Source organism: Nycticebus coucang, chromosome 16 (assembly GCF_027406575.1).
Source record: "Nycticebus coucang isolate mNycCou1 chromosome 16, mNycCou1.pri, whole genome shotgun sequence".
NCBI classification, from domain to species: Eukaryota; Metazoa; Chordata; class Mammalia; order Primates; family Lorisidae; genus Nycticebus; species Nycticebus coucang.
Window position 1 is genome coordinate 78,268,366 of NC_069795.1, and position 21,852 is coordinate 78,290,217.

The 21,852-nt window shown below is 47.3% G+C and overlaps 1 protein-coding gene across 2 annotated transcripts in view; it reads left to right on the forward strand.

The window, feature by feature from the left end:
* The window catches only part of XXYLT1 (xyloside xylosyltransferase 1), a 204,124-nt gene that overhangs the window by 17,076 nt on the left and 165,196 nt on the right, over positions 1-21,852 (forward strand). The window contains exon 1 of one of the 2 annotated variants that reach the window (XM_053564547.1): positions 28-127. The exons of the other annotated variant lie outside the window; for it this stretch is intronic. The gene's annotated coding sequence lies outside the window, so the exon portion shown is untranslated. Of the gene's footprint in view, positions 1-27; positions 128-21,852 lie in introns of those variants that run through there. 2 annotated transcript variants of the gene reach the window in all.

Genomic DNA, 21,852 nt, shown 5'->3' on the forward strand with positions numbered 1-21,852 from the left:
GGGTGGCCACTGGAGGGCGCCGCCGCGCCGCGTTTGGGCGCCCGGACTCCCGGGCCAGGGAGGTGGCCTCTCCCGCGGAGCCCGCCCCGCCCCCGGCTGATTAGAAAGCGGGGCTCGAGCGCTAGGGGTAAGCGTGGTATTTGTGGGCGGTCACTTCCTGATGAGGCCCTTTGATAAAGGTTGATGAACAAACAGCTGGGGAGGGCGGAGCTGGCAGCGCCGAGGGAAGCGGGTGCATGCGGAGGCCTGCTAACCTCCGCCGTTTCCGCACTGGGACCCCGGCCTGGCGCTGCCTGCGGGACGTCGCTGCGTCCCCGGAGCCATGTCCTTTCCGCTCCACTGGGGTCCCCACAGTCTAGCCGGGCTGCCGTGGACGGTGTGGGATGTGTGACTGTTAGGGTGGCGAGGAGGTGGAGTGGCCTCTCGGGTCCTGGACTGGGTGGGAAGTTGGGAGAGGCACGCGAGCTGCGGGCGCTTGGGTGCCAGTTCCGCCCCTACAGCGGCTTAATTGCCTGAGCTGTTGGAGGGGCTCAGAAGCCCCCCTCCTGGGCTGTCCCGCCCTGAGACAGAGATTTCCGGGTCTGTTTGGGGGGTGTGGGGGGGCTCCCTGGGAGGAGGAGCCCGGGTGCACCTGAGAAGGGCCGGGAGGGGGAGCCTAGACGCCGGGGGTACCTGGCCGGGCCCCGAAGCAATCTTTGCTACCTTTCCTCAGCTCTGCCTGTCCAGGGCTCTTACTTTTGGCCTCTGGGCTGCGCACGTTGTCCTGCGGGTTGTGGAGGACTAGTCAAGATGACTTGACATCCCTCAGTTTTCCCGCAGGCTACGGGGACTTTGACATAGGGCTTCTGACCCCAGAGGCAACTCTGCCTGTTCTGAGCAGCTAAGCCTGGCCCTGTCAGCTGGCAGGAAGCCTGCTGTTAGCTTAATGTGTTTTAAATTAAAATCATTTGTTTTATTTATTAGGGTGATTACTGTTAAGCGGCTCGATTAAGCGATCCTCTGCAGGTGGGACTAAGAGACCAGAGGCTGGCCTCTGTTGCCCTGTTTAAGTCTGGCCCTGGGCTAGGAGAACAGCTGTGCGGTTCAGGTGACAGATAAAATGAGGCCGCAAGTGGCAGGTGGTTAGTAAACGGTGGCTCCTGCTACTGGTATCTGAGTAGGTGTGTTGTAAGCAGGGACCCTGGTCTCACTCATCATTCTGGAAGGCACACACTGATTGATTCATAGTATCTCCCCTGCCAGGTAATTATTATACCTGCTGATTCAGTTGGGGGGCAGTGCAGCTTGTCTGCAAAACAGCATTCTGCCCAGGTTTGTTTCAGGGCGTCCTCATGTTGTTCCCCAAACTACAGAATTCTCTCCTCTGACCCTCCCCGACTCCCACCTCTTGATAGCCCCCCACTGCTTGCCCCTCTCTAAGAGGACACCCACTGTGGCCTTATTTAATATCAGTTGCATGCATGCTTTCTCTTTCCCGCGAGTAATCTTCCTCTGTCTTGCACCCGCCTGGCTCTGGGTAAATGCGGCCTGTGCTTGTTTGGATGGTAAAGCTGGAGTCTGGGTGCTTTCTGGTCTTGTGTGGATAACATGGATGATCCTGGTGCATCTTCTCAGGCATGGCATGAATGTTCCTCAGTTTCTAGAAGGTTCCAGCTCAAACTTGTGGGGAGCTGTAAACATTTTGATGCTTTGTGTTTTTACCTCTTCTCAATGTTTAATTTATTTTTCTCAATGTTTTTTGATTTGTTTTCCTGGTCTGATTGTATATACTGGTTGTTTATTATACAAAATAAATGATTTTAAAAGGCCAGGCCACTGGGGAGGCCCACATACTCCTGTGCAAATCCCCCAGTGGGTTTTCTGGCTTCCTCTCCGTGGCTCTGACCCTACTGAATGCTGTGAGGTGTCCTATTGCCAGAACATCTGGGATGTGAGCACTGCGACTGCCCACATGGTCTTGGTCAGTATGAGACTCTGGAGGGACTTCATGGGCCCTGACAGATGGATTAGTGATGGCTTGAAAAGCCTGTGCAGGATCAGGCATAGTGTAAGCTTTGCTTGGGATGCCCCAGGCCACCTGCTGTCTAGGGGACAGGAAGGCACAAGGCAAGGACTCCAGATGTACCTGGGCTGCTCTGTGAGGCTGGAAAGGCCATTTGTGGGCACAGGGAGGCTGTGGACCTGCATCTGTGATAGCATGTGACTTGCCCATCTTAGAGCGGGGGCAACAGACTGGCCCTGTCTCCTGTATCTGGCAGGAGAGTCATGACCAGAAGGTGGGGCAGAGGAGGTAGACAGGGAGAAGCACTCTAGCACTAGAATGAGTGTGTGGCTGTCTGTGATGGCAGAGAGTCAGGCAGCAGTCAGGACTCCAGAGCATGAGCCGCAGAGAGGACTTCAGCTCCTGTGCCTGCCTGGACATCTCAGTAGCATCTCGCTCACACTGCCCCTTTCCCACCAAACTGCCTGGAGTTGTGTGTAATCCCCCAACACTCACACCTCCCCTGGAACACCTGTCCTTCTCTTTACCTGATTAACTCTTTCAGTCCAGCTCTGGAAGGTGCCAGTTATGTGGGGATCCACCTCTGACCCCGCCACCCTGGTGACTCCTGGGATGCTGACACTGGCCACTCTGCCAGCTGCTGGAGGAGCCCGCTACCACCCTGGGGGCAGTGCAGTGTAATGCCAGCCGTGGAAAGTGAAGGCTGGGCTGCTGGCCCCAGCTCCCCAGATAGTCCATGGCGGTGCTTCTCAGAAGTGCAGAGTCTGGAGTCCTTGCACCTACAGAGGCCTCATCACCATAAAGTAAGCTTCCTGATACCTCTTGACATGGGTTTTCCCATAGCAGAGACTAGCCAGGAAGATTTTATGTGATTTTAGAATTTTTTCTTTCTATCCCCCTTGAATTCCAATGAAGAAATACTCATGCTAGCTTGGGGGAAGTCGGGGGGATCACCACTGTTTCTCACCATAGGCAACTGGAAGGTTGGGCCTGGAGCAGTCACTTGGTCTACCCCGGGCCCCCCAGCTGGCAAGCAGCAGCCCATTCAGGCTGTCAGCCCTGCCCCTGCTGTAGGTATGCACTTCAAGTGCATTGGGGTGGACAGGGTCCTGCCCCAGGTATTGCTGATCCCGGGCTCTAGGTCTTTCTCTGGCCCTGGCTTCTATTAGCAGGATCTTTCAGTGTCTCTGAGCCTCAGTTTCTCATCTGTGGGAGAGAGAGGGACACTTTGTCTATGAGTCTCACTGGCGTGTGTAAACTGGGTCTGTGAGCCACAAAGCGCCTGTCCATTTAAGACCCCGCCTGCATGGAAGGGTGAGAGTTTGGGAGGTGGGGGCTTGAGGCTGTTGTTGTCTGGAGAGACCCTGGCCAAGTGCTTTCTGCTGACTCACCTTTCTGGGAGATGTTTTGCTTTGCTTCTTGGCTTTGGTCCTGAGGAGGATGGGGGTGGGGTGGGGTGAGGAGTCTGGAATCATCTGAGCTCTCAGACCTTTGTCACCATTATCAGCAATAGCAGCAGTTGCCACTCTTGACTCTGGGCTCCACTGGGGCTGAGCCTGTTTGGGGGGCTGTGTGGGACAGAGGGAGTCCGGGTTCTGCGCTCCTCTGGCTCCAGTCCCTCTGTGTCTGTCCCAGGCGTCTCTGGGTCCCAGGAGGTAGGCTCCATGTTATGAGCTGATCTGTACCACACACAGTGGGTACTCCACATACCTCCTTGTCTTCTGGTTCACAGTCTGACTCAGACTCCTCTCTAAAGACCTGTGGCCTTTATGGGTCTTTCTGATACCTCCATTGTCCCGTGCTCTGTCTGCAGTGTTGGTGCCAGACTGGGGTCCTTGAGGGTAGGTCTGAGTCTGATTCCTCTCCCCTCTCTGCTGCAGCTGTGGGGTGGGTGTGTGCTTCTCGAATGAGTATGGCCTTGGCACAGGTGGGCCTGGCTTAGGTTCTGTGGGAGGTGGCCTGTGGTGGTTTGCCTCCAGGAGCACAGGCACACACCACCCCTCCTGGCCACTGGCCACTGACCCGGATGGTGCTCCCTGAGGCAGGGCTTGGCCGTGGCAGCCTCCGGGACGTGACTGAGTGCAGCATCTTGTTGCAGTTTAAACCTCCACAGCTAGTGGTCCCCTTCCTCAGTGAAGAGCCAATTGCTTACCAATGGAGTTTGGGGAGCAGTATTTACAGAGGATGTAAGATGCCATGGAGATTGGTTCTATTTTCTTGTCAGAGTAACTTCAGGCTCACTGAGCGGCTTTTGTTTGGATCAGAAACATGAGCAACTGAAGTTATTTGGGACTGATACGGCTCTCTCAGATGGTTGGAGACTTCTTGGGGCAAATGCAAAATGAAAGCATTTCTTTAACTTAGGGCAAAAGCTCTGTCAAACAGTTGGCTTTGGGAAATGAAATATGATCTTGCTGTTTAAACTCCTGGTTTCTGGAACTGTTGACTTCTGAGCCCATTTCTGTGACATGTGCAGCATCTGGACTTGATTTATGAAAATCTCTGGGGTATTTGTTACAGCCTGGAAATATGAGAGGGAAATCTTGCTGCTCTGAGGACTCAGCCTAGTCCCTGGGCCATGGGCTGGGGAGGGTGTGAGAAAGTGGGAGGAGAAAGTGCTTGGAGCACAGGGGACAGGTGGGGCACAGTGATGGGCCCCTCAAGAGCTCTTGGGGTGGGCCTGCTTGCATGAGTAGTATAGAGGTGTAAATCTCAGTCTAACAAGCCACCTTCATTTTCCTGTGTCCCTTTGAGCCCTTGTCACTGACAGGCCTGATTTTGGTGTTCCCTGCCCATTCCATCTGATAAGGGACCCACATGTGGTATATGTCATAGGCATCTCCCCCCCTTGCTGTCCTGTCTCTTGCTTCGTGTCCATGTGACTGTTTTGTAAGTTGTTGTCATATTTGTTTTGTAAGCTGTTATGTGAAATTCTGATTTCTCTCCCTGTAAGGAACACCACAGGGAACATCTCTTGTGTTTTTCCCAGGAAGCCTTCCTGGGGTCTTCACAAACTTCACAGCCCTGCCTGGTGCTACCTGCACATTAGCGTGTGAGGTCAGTATCTGCCGTGGTGTCCCACTCCCTTGGCCTTTCATTACACAGAGTTTTGCCTGCTATTTTGCATTGCACAGCCCTCCGTGTCTATCCCAGGCATCTCTGGGTCCTGGGCAGCGGGCTCCCTGTTACACGAGCTGATCTGCATCACACACAGTGCGTGCTCTGTGTAGTGTAACTCGCACAAATTACATTGTGCAATTCACATTGGACAACGTATTTTATTTTCTATACAGTAAAAATTGAAATTATGAAATAAGTCAAAACAAAAATTCAGAAAAAAATGTAAAGACCTCTATTATATAATTATATAACCTATATATAGCTATATAGGTTAAACAGATGCTAACATTTTACTGTATTTGCTTAAGATTCGTTTTGTTTAAAGAAATAAAATATTGATATTGGTATGGCCACTCCACCCCCTCCAGAGGCGTTTAGTGTGTTTTGTGCAATGTGAATGTTTTTGTACTTAGCTTTTATCACATATATGTATGCCCTCTCTATATAAGACTCTCTCCCTCTCTCTCTATATATAATTGCTTTGTATGCTTTAAGCAGTTATATAAATGCTCTCCCATTGTATATCCTTTTGATGTTTATTTGTTCATTCAGAGTTATGATTTTGAGATTTATCCCCGTTGGTACATGTGGGTCTTGTTGGGTCCTTTTAACTGCTGGATGGGTCTCAGTTTGCCCATTTTCCCTCTGAGAGATGAGTAAGTGGTTTGCACTCTTTTGTCACCCAACTGCAGTGAACACCCAGGCACACACGGCTGGGCGGGGCCCGCGGTCCTGGGGTGTGTGCTTCTTCAGCTTTGTAAGACAGTGCTGAGCTCTTCTCTGGCGCCTCCATCTCCCTTCCCGGTCTGTGGTCTGTGTGCTCCTGAGCATTTGGTGTAGGATCCTGCTGCCTATGAGACAGGAGGTAGAAACTTGGGGGCAACTTTGAGGGCAAGCATGAGAGGCTCCTTAGCACCACTCCAAACTTGCTGGCTGTGCAGGGATTTGGGTGAGTCTTCCCAGCACTTTTAGAATCTCTGTGGAGCAGGTCACCTCTCTGACCACGGCTGCCTCCTTTGTACAGGGCACTGTCATGGTGAGGGTTGGACGAGCTCGTGTTTGTCTGTGTTGTTGCCCGACACGCTTTGTTTCCTTTCTTTGTGGTCCTGTGAAGAGCAGGTTTCTGGAACGGGAGGTGGAGCAGCCTTTGGCTCAAGTCCGCACCCCATCCTCCGTGCAGCCTCACCTAGGTCGCTGCCCTACAGGTGGGCGCAGGGCTGTCTGAGAAGGCCTGGGCTCTGGGGCTGGCTCCCCGAGTGGCTCGCCCCATCCCAACTTGCTGGGCCCCTGTTCTTGTCGAAAACACAGTGATTTGTATGTCCTTTTAGCCCTGTGCATGTTGCTGTCCCACTTTGATTTCTGAAATTAGCCAGTGGTTTCCACTTTCCTAGCTACGGGCTGTCGGGCCTGAGCCTGAGCCTTGGGGAACCAGTAGGTCGGGGTGGGATTAGGGGACCTACCTCACAGAGCTGCTGTGGCCTCGTGGTCCCACTGACCTGGCAGTCTCCTTGCTGTGGCACAAACCTGTGCTCATTTAAATGATCTATGCTTTCACATAGCTTGAGGGAATGTCCTTGGATCCCCAGGGCTTATGGCCAGTGCAGACAGTGCTGGTGCTGACAGAGGGAAGCCTAGGTGGCCCTCACACAGAAGCCAGAGGCAAAGGAGTGGTACTGTCTTTGGGATGAGCATCTTTAAGGTCTGTGTGAGCCCATCCAGCGCGCTGTCTGCAGCCCTCATTCAGCCACTGTTGCCTGCAGGCCTCCTATGTGCCAGGCGCTGTCCTGGGAGCTTGGGCGTATCATTGAACAGAAGAGATGGAACAAGTGAAAAAAGTCCCTGTCCTCATAGACCTTATATCCTGGCAGGAAGTGGATTAAATGAGCTAAAGAAAGTTGTCTACTTTGCTGCCTGGGAGATGGTGAAGTGGGGAATGGGAAGGGGTTAGGTCTCATTTCACTTCTTTGTTCCAGGAAAAGCAGAGGAATAAATATATAGTATGTTAGCAGGTGAATACATTATACAGCATGTTGGCAGGGTAAGAGGATCAGAGTATGGGTTGTGCGGTCTGTAAGCGGGTGGGTAGGGGAGGGTCCCTGAGAAAACAGCCCTGGGCAGAGACCCTGCGGAGGGAAGGGGCAGGCCAGGCAGTGCCCGGAGAGTACCAGTCCCAAGCTACAGCCAGGTGGCCTGGGCGAGCCTAGTGGGCACTGGTCATGGATATTGGGAGGAAGGCTGCTCCCAGCCTGCAGCAGAGTGAGGGCTTTGGCCGTGGCTCTGGTGAGGGGAGGAGGGTGACTCTGGTCACTGTGTGAATAGAAAGAAGGGGTCAGACCTTAGGAGACCATCCTCCTGGCCCTGGGGGAGAGGATGGGGCTGAGTGGTGGAGGAATTCTGGGTCCTTCAGGGAAAGGGCTGTTACTAGGTCAGGATATTGAGGTTTTTTTATACTGTAGTTTATTCAAATGCAGACTTGAATTATGTGGCATCAAGAGCACAGTAAACATGTTTATCTCTCGGCAGAACTTGTGTTTGCAGTGGACACACTCAGTGGGAATGCTGCCTGTCAGGGAGTCAAATGAGAAAGATGAAGTGAGGGCAATCCCTAGTGACAGAGATTCTGGGATGAGCAAGACCTGGGCTCAAATCTGGTCCTGGGACATCCACCAAGTCTTCATCTCTCTGACCACGGCTGCTTCCTTTGTACAGGGCACTGTCATGGTGAGGGTTGGACGAGCTTGTGTTTGTCTGTGTTGTTGCCCGACACGCTTTGTTTTGTTTCTTTGTGGTCCCGTGAAGAGCAAGTGCGAGTGTGCTGTGTGCCTGTCATGTGCCTGTCGTGACCTGGTGAGAGCTGTGCCTGTGGTGTGCAGCGTGATGCTGCTTAGAGAAGTTTCAGATCTGGAACATCACCTGGTGGGTGTAACCTCTTGAGGTTAGGGAAGGGATTTAGTGAGAGGCTTTAATGGGGAATGAAGTGAATTAGGGAAACTGGTTCTGACGTCAGCCTGTGGGATCTGGGTAGGGTGGTGGCAGGCAGGGAACTCAGTGTCTTGAATTCCTCCTGGCAGCCAGCACTGCTCGAGGCCTTTTAAACACGTTGTCTCACCCACAAAAGGAGGTGAGGGACACAAGCAATGTCTCTAACATCAGGTCCTGTGAACGTTTGCATCCCAGTTTTTGCCCGTGTCCTGTAACGACCCATAGTATGACCTGCTTAAAGTATACATACTTCAAAAGGACTCACTTTTGTTTTTTTCTTTTCTCTTTAGCTTCTCCTCAGGTAATATCTGTGAAATCAAAGTTTTAAAGTTTTTTTTGCTGATTTTTCTACTATTTTGCACAACAAAATCTACAGGTATTAAAATAGTTGGTCTGCATGCTTCTCAGGGTTCCCTTTTGAACCCCCTGGGTGTGTCCCATGCCTTGGGGAGCACTGGGCAAGGGGCTTTTGGGAAACCCTGGGGCGGAGGAAGCCTTGGGAAGCCACGGAGATTGCCCTGGAGTCTGATGGTTCATTTTCAGCAGGGCTTCCACCTGTGTCCCCATCCCAGGGAGCCCAGAGGGAGGGGGATCAGTTGGGACTGACGCTTGGCACTGGTTTTGAGAGAGCCAGGCCTCCTGGGGAGGCCATGCATGGGGCCAGGGATGACCAGTGTGATTGAAGGAGGAAGCTGGCCAAGTGCTTCCCTTTGGCTGTCCCTTGTGGCAAATAACAAGAAATCTGCCAAAGAAGACCCAGTGGACCTCCCACCGCTCAGTGGGGCCCTGGGTGGAATATGAGAGCTCACCCAGGAGTTCACGATAAAATCCTCAGACTGCAGTTTTCCCTCATTTCTTCCATCTCGTCTCTTTTCTCTGCTTTCCTTCTGTCTCTTTGTTCCTTTTCCCATCCTTTTTATGGAGTAGAAAACATTATTTTGTAGAAAACTGTGGCTTATGGTGTCAAGAAAATTGAGTACTAAAGGTAAAAAAGAAAACCTTCATGATTTATAAAAGAGGGAAGGTAAGGAATGCTCCCACTCACTGTGCAAAAATCATTTGTTTTAAAAAGTTCACTGCAAAATGACTTCTTGCACATTGGATAAATATCTAGCAGTGGGATTACTGGAAAGGAAAAGAAGTCATTTTATCACAAGACACCTGCATTTGAGTGTTTATTGTAGCACAATTTACAATCGTAAAGAAGTGGAATCAACCCAAGTTGCCATCAGCTCAGGAATGGATTTAAAAAAATGTGGTATGTTTATACCATGGAACATTACTTGGCCATGAAGAGGGATGACTGAAGCCCTTTTACAGTAATTTGGATGGAACTGGAGACTGTTACCCTAAGTGAAGTATCTAAAGAATGGAAAAATAAACATCATATGTACTTGCTGTTAAATTGGAACTAACTGATGAGCACCCACGTGCTCAGAGGGAAGGAAAACTCAACGGAAGTCGAGCAGAGGGAAGGGGGGATGAAGGGATGGGCAGAAACCTACCTAACAGGTATAATGAACACTATCTGGGTAATGGGCACACTTATAACCCTGGCTCAAGCATGACAAAATCGATATGTGTACCTGAAAACATTTGTATCCCCATAGTATTTTGAAATTAAAAAAAAAGAGTAGTTCACTGCAAATATTCTTTAGTGAATGTTGGAAAAAGTTAGGGATGACTCCATACGTTGTTTGCAAATGACTGATCCCCATGGAGAGATGAGAGCTGGGGGGGTGGGTGGGCAGCAGCAGATGCTGAGTGGCTGGGAAGCTGGGGAGCCAGCACTGTTCCCCTTCCCCCATGGTGTCTCCCCCATGGGTCAGGAGGTCTGAGGGGCTGTGTTAAAGAAAGTGTGAGTTTATGCATACAGAACTCCTCAGCCATGTCAAGAGGGTCTGGAAGGGCATGTGGCCACATTCTCATGTCACTGTTGACTGGTCACGAGCACATGCAGAGTCCCGAGGATGACAGCCCCTCCCCTCACATTTGCTTTGGGGTCCACCTGTGGCTCATTCCTGATCAGCCTCGGGAGTGTCTAGGGCTCACTTCCTGTCCCCATGCTCCTCCTCATTCCTCACAGTGTGTTCCTCTTTGTCTTTTCTCGATTCCTCCTCACCCTCCAGGGACATGGCTCCAGCCTGGTGGTCTGCCGCAGGTCCTGGTGGTCATCCTGGAAGTTCATTTGGAAGACCTAGGTGTTTGAAGGTCTACAATAGGGGTCCTCAAACTGCAGCCCGCAGGCCACATGAGGCAGTGTGATTGTATTTGTTCCCGTTTTGTTGTTTTACTTCAAAATAAGATATGTGCAGTGTGCATAGGAATTTGTTCATAGTTTTTTTGTTTGTTTTTTTTTTTAACTATAGTCCGGCCCTCCAGCAGTCTGAGGGACAGTGAATTGGCCCCCTGTTTAAAAAGTTTGAGGACACCTGGGCTATAGCATGCTGTACCTATGAGACACACCAGTCTTTATTTTTTTTTTTGAGACAGAATCTCATGCTGTCTCACTGGCTAGAGTGCTGTGGCATCATAGCTCACAACAGCCTCAAACTCTTGCGCTCAAGTGATCCCCTTGCCTCAGCCTCTTGACTAGCTGGGACTACAGGTGCCCTCCACAACGCGCAGCTATTTTTAGTAGAGACAGGGTCTCACTCTTGCTCAGGCTGGTCTCAAACTCCTGAGCTCAAGCAGTCCACCCACCTTGGCCTCCCACAGTGTTAGGATTATAGGCGTGAGCCACTGGCTGGCTTCTTGCTTATTCTTATGCACATGAACTCTATATGGCTATGCTAACAGGGTCTTTACCTCTGTTTCTGGTTGCTGAAGACCCTCTGGCCCTTGGAGATGAGGAGGGTGGGAATAGAAGGAGAGCTGCCCCCCCAGCTGGGCACAGAGGGGCCTGGGTCCTTCACCTCGCGTCCTTTCTTTCAGTGGTGTTGGCCTCTTTGTCCTTGGGACCGATGCTTGGTTGCTCTTTTAGCAGCTCCTGTGTCAAAAGAAAATTGAAGTTTTTATTCAAAGAGGGAGGTGGTTTATCTTAGCCAGAGACAGGAGAGTAAATGTCTGGGCTAGATGGAGAAGCAGAAGGGCATGAATTGGCTAGAGTGTCCTGTCTGCCTCTTCCCTCCGCCTCGCAGGGGAGGGCCTTTCTGGGCCTCTTGCTATCTGGGTCTTTTCCTTTGGATGCTCTAGAATTTACTCATCACCTTCCTACAATATGATTTCAAGAGCTGAATCTACCCAGTCCGGGGGGCAATGAGTCTAACTGGCACTGAGTAGAATAGCGTCATCTGTCACCTCTCACGTCAAAGTGGGGGCCACCTTCAGGAGCATCAGGTGGGTTTTAAATGAAGATTCCTGAGCTTCACCCCAGACCCAGACTCAGAATCTCTGGGGTCAGGACCCAGGAGTCCACATTTTAGTAAGGTCCCCAGTGAGAGTCTGTGCATCGCGAAGCAGGAGACCGTCTGATGCAGAACCGCCCTCCTGGTCATGCAGGTGAGGCTCAGAGGCTTGCTGGAGACATGTCAGCCTCCCATGTTTGTTCCCAGTTACCCACCATCTGATGGCCTGTCTCTATTACATTATGTTTTCTCCTACCCTACCGTACCCTGGGCACTTGAAGGGTCTGGACAACTGGAATACAGCCCATCTCTGCTAAAATGGTGGCAATCTTGCAGAAGTCCCAGAATATTAATTACGGGTCTGGGTACCCGGGAACTCCTGCAGGTGCAGTGAGTGTGGGTGGAGGGAGGGTCGGTGGGAGCAGACAGGTGTGCCACAACCACTGCAATGAGGATGGTTGCGGGGACTGTAGCTTTTGAGCTTTTAGTAAAATGAATTGTGAGAATAGGTATTGGAAATTACTTTACAAATTAGATGGGCAGGCTGAGGTGGGAGGATTCCTTGAGCCTAGGAGTTTGAGACCAGCCTGAGCAAGAGTAAGACCTCATCTCTACTAAAAATAGGAAAACTAACTGGGCATTGTGGTAAGGGCCTGTAGTTCCAGCTACTCAGGAGGCTGAGGCAGAAGGCTCACTTGAGCCCAGATGCTGTGGGCTCAGATGCTGTGAGCTAAGATGACACGGCACTCTAGCCAGGGAAACAGAGACTCTGTCCCCTGCCCTCTGCACCGCCACTCCCCCCCCAAAAAAGAATATAGAAATTAGATGGGCAGACTTCTTTTTTCCTAGTCAGCTGCTTGTGGTTCTGCCTGACAAAGTTACATTCTGTCTAGGACATCCTACAGACGGGATAAGAGACACATTAGCGAGAGGCCCAATCTGTGGATCTTTCTTTTTCTTTTCTCACAAGAACTGCACATCAATTGTTATTTTTATCTCTTCAATTTAAAACTAACAAATCCCGAGCATTGCTCACTTATCCTGGGAGATCTTTATTTTCAAAGTGAGTGAACGTTATTGGAAGGGACAGTAGTCAGCCAGATGATGATATGTTCAGTACCCACTCGTGATTTAAAAGATCAATAGATCTGATGCTCTACCCGTCTGTTGCTCAGCCATCATTCTCTTGCTCCCCACTCAAGGAAAACTTCATTTAAGCAACCACCTTTGACATAATGTCAGACACAAAATTTACAAATAGGATACAGTTATTCTGGAGTGAGATATTACAGCTTGGGTCTACTGGATGTTCCACCCAGCAGGTTAAAGGTGGGAAGATGGTCCCACCATGTTCCTGAAGGTTTAGAGTAAGTCCCACATGGAACAAGTTTCCCTCCTGTGGATAAGGACTGGGATGGAGATGGTGAGCACATGAGGCACCTAGGGGGAGATCCTGTGGTAGGAAGGACCTGCTAAATTCTCAGGTCCTCCAAGGAGCTCATCCTGCAGGGCGACCCCTCTGTCACATCATCCCTCCTCTCTGGGTGCTTTTGTCTCTGCCCACCTGTTTGCTCATTCCTACCTACAGCGAGCATTTACCGAGCCTTGCTGCATGTGAGGTGCTGAGAACAGAGCTGGATACAGAGCAACGAACAAGACAGGTAAGGCCCTGCCCTCATGGTGCTATATGGGCTGGTCAGAAGCTGGCGAGAGAATGACAGTAAGTGACTAGACACTTGAAAATGTGGCATGTCTGGCAATGGTAAGTGTTATGGAGAGAATGAATCCTGTAACAGAATAGCAGGACTGGTTTTGTGTGTGCAAGCATGTGCATGTGTGTGTTAGTGGTGAGGGGTGAGGGGAGATTGCAGGTGGTGACATTTGAACTGATAACTGAATAGCTGGAGGGATTGAGGCATGAAAAGATTCAAGGGTAGAGTGCTGTGACAGCAGGAACAGCCGGTGCAAAGGCCCTGAGGTGTTTGGCATGTCTGTGGGACTGGAAGGCTGCTGGTCTGTTAGCAGGCTTTCCTTTTCTCTCATGGAAATATGCCTTCACCTACCTGTATTGGAATGGAGTAATAACGTCAACTTTCCTTTATCAAGCTCCTGCTACTATTCTCATATGAGCCCTGCGAGACAGGCCCTGTGACTCTTTCCCATTTTGCAGATGAGCTCAGGTGTTTAAGTATTTTGACCAGGGTTGCCAGGCAACTGGGTGGCATCTGAGCTTCAGAATCCTGCACTGTGCTTTTCATAACATGCCACTGTGGTCTTAATTTCTCAGGAGGCACTGACTCCCATCACTGGAGTGATCCCAGCCCACCCTGGACACCCACCGAGCTGGGCTGAAAACTACATGGGAGGCATGAATGCCAGCCCATGGGTGACATTCATGTGGACCATGGCATGCTTTCATGTAGAGTCCAGATGATACTGATCTAACCCAGTGTTTGGGACAAGTTGAAACCTATTTGTTCCTCCTGCAATAGATGGATTCAGCCCTGACAAAATATTCCTAAAATGATGGCTCTGGGTAGGTTTCCTGAGGTTTGTGCTGTCACTCTCCCTTCCAACAACTCTGTGTGGGACAGGCACTGCTGACCCTAGGTCTCTGGCTGGCCTGCAGCAGTACTGTCTGTGACTAGAAGAGCTGCTGTCCTTTAGGGAGGCTTCAGGCTTTTCTGGAATCCTGGCAAACCTTGCGCTCAGAGCCAGCCCTCACCACCTCCCTTGTGGGCTCCAGGAGCATGACTGTGTCCTGACTCCCAGTAGGGCAGGCCAGGTAATAAAAGTTTTCTTTAGGAGTTGGGGGGAGGAGACAAGATGGCTGACTGAAGCCAGCTTTCCACAGAGGCTCCCGTCCAGCAGGAGAGTTAAAGGACAGAAATTTAGCAAGTAACCTGGTGGATTAGAGCTGTGCCAAGAGAGAAGGTTGAAGAACGCACATCAACCCTGCTGAGGTGAGCTGCGACCCCAAGGATACAAACAAAAGGTACAAAATCCATCACCAAGCGGACGGGAGTCCCCTCCCCCATAAGAACAGCTTGGAGTACCCCATAAACAAACGAGCAGAGTTCAAAGTCCTCCCATTATACTCCACGGGAGAGACCCTCTAAAAACTGGACCTACTTCCCCTACTAGGGTGCCATGGCGCTCTCCTGCCAGGCATAAAACTGTGTAAAACTGTATATGTTCTCTACCTGCAATTCTGAGCTCCCAGCACTCCCCTCCACTCTCACTCTGATGTCTGGAGGCCTGTCCCCCAGGAGTCCAGATTCTTGGGTGATTTCTTGAGGGGCGTAGACAGGCCCTGGACTGCAGCTGGTGAGTGCTGATTCTGTGGCATGGGAGTGAGGAGAGGACAGTCTGCTGAGAGGGAACCACACCAGAGCGGCGGTGCCCCGAGGTGCAGAGCAGTGGCCGTTTTTGGCAACAATAGGGCTCACCCCTGGATATTCCAGAGTCACATCCCTGTCTCTCTGGGTAACAGGTGGAGGCCAGGCATCTTCACAGGTGGCAAGCACAGGCAGAAGATCTGGGATGGAAACACAGGCCTCAGGAATTTAGCTGGGACAGAAACAAATTCTGCAAAGTTGTTCTGTTCTGTCAGTAACATCAATCAGGGGCGGGGCTGGAATTGAGTGAACACCCCCCAGCCTCCATCAAGTGCCCGAGGTTGTCAGACCTCAGCTCCCCCTGCCGGATAGAGGCAGAGAGCAGTGGCCTGGCTGAGGAGACATAGATTTCCTTGTGATTCAGGCAGGTGCAAACCCCTGGTGTATCTGCTCATTGGAGGCAACTGGGTCACAGCCCTCTGGGGTTATCAGTGACTGGGTGTGACAGAGGTGCATCAACCTTCCCAGACTAATCTATTTGCTGGGTGGGTCCTCTTGACTTCACGGAGCACTGGAGCACATCATATTTGAGTTGTCAGCAGACCCCTGCGATGCAGTTGCCAGAGACCTTTTAAACTCTCCCACCTGAGATAGGTGCTAACTGAGACAATTGATTTGGACCTTTTGAACTGAGCCAATCACCCAAGGACTATCCCAATGGTGCCCTGGGTGTGTGGTTGTAGAAAGGTTTGATTTTCCTTTTCCAATTGTTGCCTGTGGGGGGTGGGGTGACTTAACTGCTGGTATTTCTGCACAGCTGAGACTTCAACCCAGAGTAACTGTTTCACTAGGGTCAGACAGAGACCAGCAGAAAACAAGACAGAGCCACTTAGCCCCACCACACCAAACAGGTCCCCAGTTTCTCAGGCCGTAGCACTGTATGGGTCCTTGGCAAAGCTCCAGGGGAAAAGTCAAACGGTATAAAATAATCATGAGGGGGGAATCAGCGGAAAAACTCTGGTAACATGAATAACAAGAGTAGATCAACTCCCTCAAGGAAAGATATGCAGATGTAACTGAAGATCCCATTCATAAACAGATAGCCGAGATGTCAGAAATCGAATTCAGAATTTGGATTGCAAACAAAATTAATAGAATGGAGGAAAATGTGGAATTAGAAATTCGAGGAGCAATTCAAAAGTTGTCTCAAGAATTTAACGAATTTAAAGACAAAACCACCAAAGATTTTGACACATGGAAGCAAGAATTTGCAGTCCTCAAAGATCTGAAAAATACAGTTGAATCCCTCTGTAACAGAGTGGAGCAAGCAGAAGAAAGGATTTCTGACATTGAAGACAAAGCTTTTGAACGCTCCCAAACTCTCAAAGAAGAAGAGAAATGGAGAGCAAAAACAGATCATTCTCTCAGAGAGCTATGGGATAATTTGAAGAAGGCTAATATCCACCTCATTGGAATCCCTGAAAGTGATGAAGTGGCCTCGCAAGGCACAGAGGCCCTTCTCCATGAATTTATGAAAGAGAATTTTCCACACATGCCAAGAGATTCTGAAATTCAGATAGCAGACAGTTTCCAGAACCCCAGCACGACTCAACCCAGTTGACTTGAGCACACTCAGAAAGAGTAAGACATCCCCCAGGCACATCATAATTAACTTCACTAAAGTTAATATGAAGGAGAAAATTCTGAAAACAGCCAGACGTAAGAAAACCATTACCTACAAAGGGAAAAATGTTAGAATGAATGCAGATTTCTCTGCTGAAACTTTTCAAGCCAGAAGAGGGTGGTCATTGACTTTTATCTCCTAAAACAAAATAAGTTTCAACCCCGGATCCTGTATCCAGCTAAACTGAGTTTCATTTATGATGGAGAAATTAAATACTTTAATGACATTCATGTGTTGAAGAAATTTGCCATAACCAAACCAGCTCTTCAGGATATTCTCAGACCTATTCTCCATAATGACCAGCCCAGTCCTCTACCACAAAAGTAAACTCACTCAGAAACTTTTGATCAAACTCCAACTTCCACAGTGGCGAAAGGACTAAAAATGTCCACTGGACTTTCAAAAAACTCGATACCCAAAATTTTACCAGACTTATCAATATTCTCCATTAATGTGAACGGCTTAGGTTGGCTGACAGTCAGCCAACCTGTGCCTCTTCAGAGGACAGTTAATTTGCTTCATACAAGAACCACATCTTTCCTTAAAAGATATATATAGACTCAGGGTGAAAGGATGTTCGTCCATATTTCATGCAAATGGTAATCAGAAAAAAGCAAGTATTGCAATTCTATTTGAGATACAATAGGCTTTGAACTAACAAATTAAGGAAGGATAAGAATGGTCACTTCATATTTGTTAAGCGTAATACTCAATATAATGAGTTTTCAATTATTAATATTTATGCACCCAATCAGAATACACCTCAATTTATGAGAGAAACTCGCACAGACATGAGCAACTTGATTTCCTCCAGCTCCATAATAGTCGGAGATTTCAACACTCCTTTGGCAGTGTTGGATAGATCCTCCAATAAGAAGCTGAGCAAATAAATTTTAGATTTAAACCTAACCATCCAACATTTGGATTTAACAGACATCTACAGAACATTTCATCCCAACAAAACTGAATACACATACTTCTCAACAGCCCACGGAACATACTCTAAAATTGATCACATCTTAGGTCACAAGTCTAACCTCAGTAAATTTAAAGGAATAGAAATCAGTCCTTGCATCTTCTCGGACCACCATGGAATAAAAGTTGAACTCAGTAACAACAGGAATCTGCATACTCATACAAAAACATGGAAGTTAAATAACCTTATGCTGAATGATAGCTGGGTCATAGATGAGATTAAGAAGGAAATTGCCAAATTTTTGGAACAAAATGACAATGAAGACACGAATTATCAGAACCTCTGGGATACTGCAAAAGCAGTCCTAAGAGGGAAATTTATAGCACTGTAAGCCTTCCTCAAGAGAATGGAAATAGAGGAAGTTAACAACTTCATGGGACATCTCAAGCAACTGGAAAAGGAAGAACATTCCAACCCCAAACCCAGTAGAAGAAAAGAAATAACCAAAATTAGAGCAGAATTAAATGGAATTGAAAACAAAAGAATTATACAACAGATCAATAAATCAAAAAGTTGGTTTTTTGAAAAGGTCAATAAAATAGATAAACCTCTGGCTAACCTAATCAGGAAAAAAAGAGTAAAATCTCAAATCTCATCAATCAAAAATGACAAAGACGAACTAACAACAGACTCCTCAGAAATTCAAAAAATCCTTAATGAATATTACAAGAAACTTTTTTCTCAGAAATATGAAAATCTGAAGGAAATTGACAGATACTTGGAAGCACGTCACCTTCCAAGACTTAGCCAGAATCAATTGGAAATGTTGAACAGGCCAATATCAAGTTCTGAATTAGCATCAATCATACAAAATCTCCCTAAAAAGAAAAGCCCGGGACCAGATGGCTTCATGTCAGAATGCTACCAAACTTTTAAAGAGCAACTAGTACCTATATTACTCAACCTGTTCCCAAATATAGAAAAAGAAGGAAGATGACCCAACACGTTCTATGAAGCAAACATCACCCTGATCCCCAAACCAGGAAAAGACCCAACAAGAAAAGAAAATTATAGACCAACATCACTAATGAATATAGATGCAAAAATATTCAACAAGATCCTAACAAACAGAATCCAGGAACACATCAAACAAATTATACATCATAACCAAGTCGGTTTTATCCCAGGGTCTCAAGTCGGTTTTATCCCAGGGTTCAATATATGTAAATGTATAAATATAATTCACATAAACAAAAAACAAAGACCATATGATTTTCTCAATTGATGTAGTAAAAGCTTTTGATAATATCCAGCATCCCTTCATGATCAGAGCACTTAAGAAAATTGGTATAGAAGGGATATTTCTTAAACTGATAGAGGCCATCTACAGCAAACCCACAGCCAATATCATATTGAATGGAGTTAAATTGAAATCATTTCCACTCAGATCAGGAACCAGACAAGGTTGCTCATTGTCTCCATTGCTCTTTAACATTGTAATGGAAGTTTTAGCCATCACAATTAGGGAAGAAAAGGCGATCAAGGGTATCCATATAGGGTCAGAAGAGATCAAACTTTCACTCTTTGCAGATGATATGATTGTATATCTAGAAAACACCTACTACAAAACTCTTAGAAGTGATCAAGGAATACAGCAGCGTCTCAGGTTACAAAATCAACATTCATAAATCGGTAGCCTTTATATATACCAACAACAGTCAAGCTGAAAAACAGTTAAGGACTCTATCCCATTCACAGTAGTGCCAAAGAAGATGAAATATTTGGGAGTTTATCTAACAAAGGACGTGAAAGATCTCTATAAAGAGAACTATGAAACTCTAAGAAAAGAAATAGCTGAAAATGTTAACAAATGGAAAAACATACCATGCTCATGGCTGGGAAGAATCAACATTGTTAAAATGTCCATACTACCCAAAGCAATATACAATTTAAATGCAATCCCTATTAAAGCTCCACTGTCATACTTTAAAGATCTTGAAAAAATAATACTTTGTTTTATATGGAATCAGAAAAAAACCTCGAATAGCTAAGACATTACTCAGAAATAAAAACAAAGCAGGAGGAATTATGCTACCATACCTCAGACTATACTACAAATCAATAGTGATCAAAACAGCATGGTATTGGCACAATAACAGAGAGGTAGATGTCTGGAATAGAATAGAAACCAAGAGATGAATCCAGCTACTTACCGTTATTTGATCTTTGACAAGCCAATTAAAAACATTCAGTGGGGAAAAGATTCCCTATTTAACAAATGGTGCTGGGTGAACTGGCTGGCAACCTGCAGAAGACTGAAACTGGACCCACACCTTTCACCATTAACTAAGATCGACTCTCACTGGATTAAAGATTTAAACTTAAGACATGAAACTGTAAAAATACTAGAAGAGAGTACAGGGAAAACCCTTGAAGAAATCAGTCTGGGCGAGTATTTTATGAGGAGGACCCCCCCAGGCAATTGAAGCAGCTTCAAAAATACACTACTGGGACCTGATCAAACTAAAATGCTTTTGCACAGCCAAGAACACAGTAAGTAAAGCAAGAAAACAGCTCTCAGAATGGGAGAAGATATTTGCAGGTTATGTCTCCGACAAAGGTTTAATAACCAGAATCCATAGAGAACTCAAACGTATAAGCAAGAAAAGAACAAGTGATCACATCACAGGCTGGGCAAGGGACTTGAAGAGAAACTTCTCTGAAGAAGACAGGCTCACAGCCTACAGACATATGAAAAAATGCTCATCATTCTTAATCATCAGAGAAATGCAAATTAAAACTACTTTGAGATATCACCTAACTCCAGTAAGAATAGCCTATATCACAAAATCCTAAGACCAGAGATGTTGGCGTGGATGTGGAGAAAAGGGAACACTTCTACACTGCTGGTGGGAATGCAAATTAATACATTCCTTTTGGAAAGATGTTTGGAGAACACGTAGAGATCTAAAAATAGACCTGCCATTCAATCCTATAATTCCTCTACTAGGTATATACCCAGAAGGCCAAAAATCACATTATAACAAAGATATTTGTACCAGAATGTTTATTGCAGCCCAATGCATAATTGCTAAGTCATGGAAAAAAGCCCAAGTGCCCATCAATCCACGAATGGATTAATAAATTGTGGTATATGTACACCATGGAATATTACGCAGCCTTAAAGAAAGATGGAGACTTTACCTCTTTCAGTTTACATGAATGGAGCTGGAACATATTCTTCTTAGTAAAGTGTCTGAAGAATGGAAGAAAAAGTATCCAATGTACTCAGCCCTACTATGAAACCAATTTATGGCTTTCATATGAAAGCTATAACCCAGTTATAATCTAAGAATAGGGGGAAGGGAGAGAGGAGGGAGGGGTGAGGATGGGTGAAGGGAGGGTGATTGGTGGAATTACACCTGCAGTGCATCTTACAAGGGTACATGTGAAACTTAGTAAATGTAGAATATAAATGTCTTAACACAATAACTAAGAAAGTGCCAGGAAGGGTATGTTAACCAGTGTGATGAAAATATGTCAAATGGTCTATAAAACCAGTGTATGGTGCCCCATGATTGCATTAATGTACACAGCCATGATTTAATAATAATGAAAAAGTTTTTTTTTTTTTTTTTACCAGGTTGCACTAAGGGCTCTCTGTGGCTTTACATCCCTGGTGATTGCTCAGAGGGGTGACGTCTGGGCTACTCAGGCCTGCTCCTGCCTGGACCCCGGCTTTGCTATGACTGGTTGCTGTGGCCACCTGTTGGATGTGTCACATGTACTGTGTGTGGCAGAATATGAGGCATGCTTCCATCTCGCTGCCCCTCCTCCCCAAACTGTCCTTCTCAAAAGAGTTGAGTCTTTCCAAAGTCTCTTGGATTCCACCTTGCTCTCACACTTACATGCTTCATTTTGAACAACACAGTTCTACTTAAGGACACCTTAGCCTAGAAAAACTCTCAATCATGACTGGATTTTGATGCTTCTAGAAGTCACTTGACAGAATTAAAAGTAAAAGGAGGCAAAGAAATTTAACACAGACTTAATCATTCTGGGGGAGGGAGGGTCATTATTCTGACCTCCTAATTATAAGTGTGGGATATTGTAAACAAGCCTTTAAAGATCATTAATAAAGGCCAGGCGTGGTGGCTCATGCCTATAATCTCATCACTCTGGGAGGCTGAGGTGGGCTGATGGCCCGAGCTCATGGGTTCAAGACCAGCCTGCGCTAGAGCAAGAGTCCATCTCTAATAATAGCCGGGCATTGTAGTGGGTGCCTGTAGTCCTAGATACTCAAGAGGCTGAGGCAAAAGAATCACTTGAGCCCAAGAGTTTAAGGTTGCTGTGAGCTATGATGCCATGGCTCTACTGGGGGCGACAAAGACTCCATCTCAAAAAGAAAAAGAATAAAGATCATTAATAAAAAGAAAATTAGTAAGTGGCTGTAAATATATGAT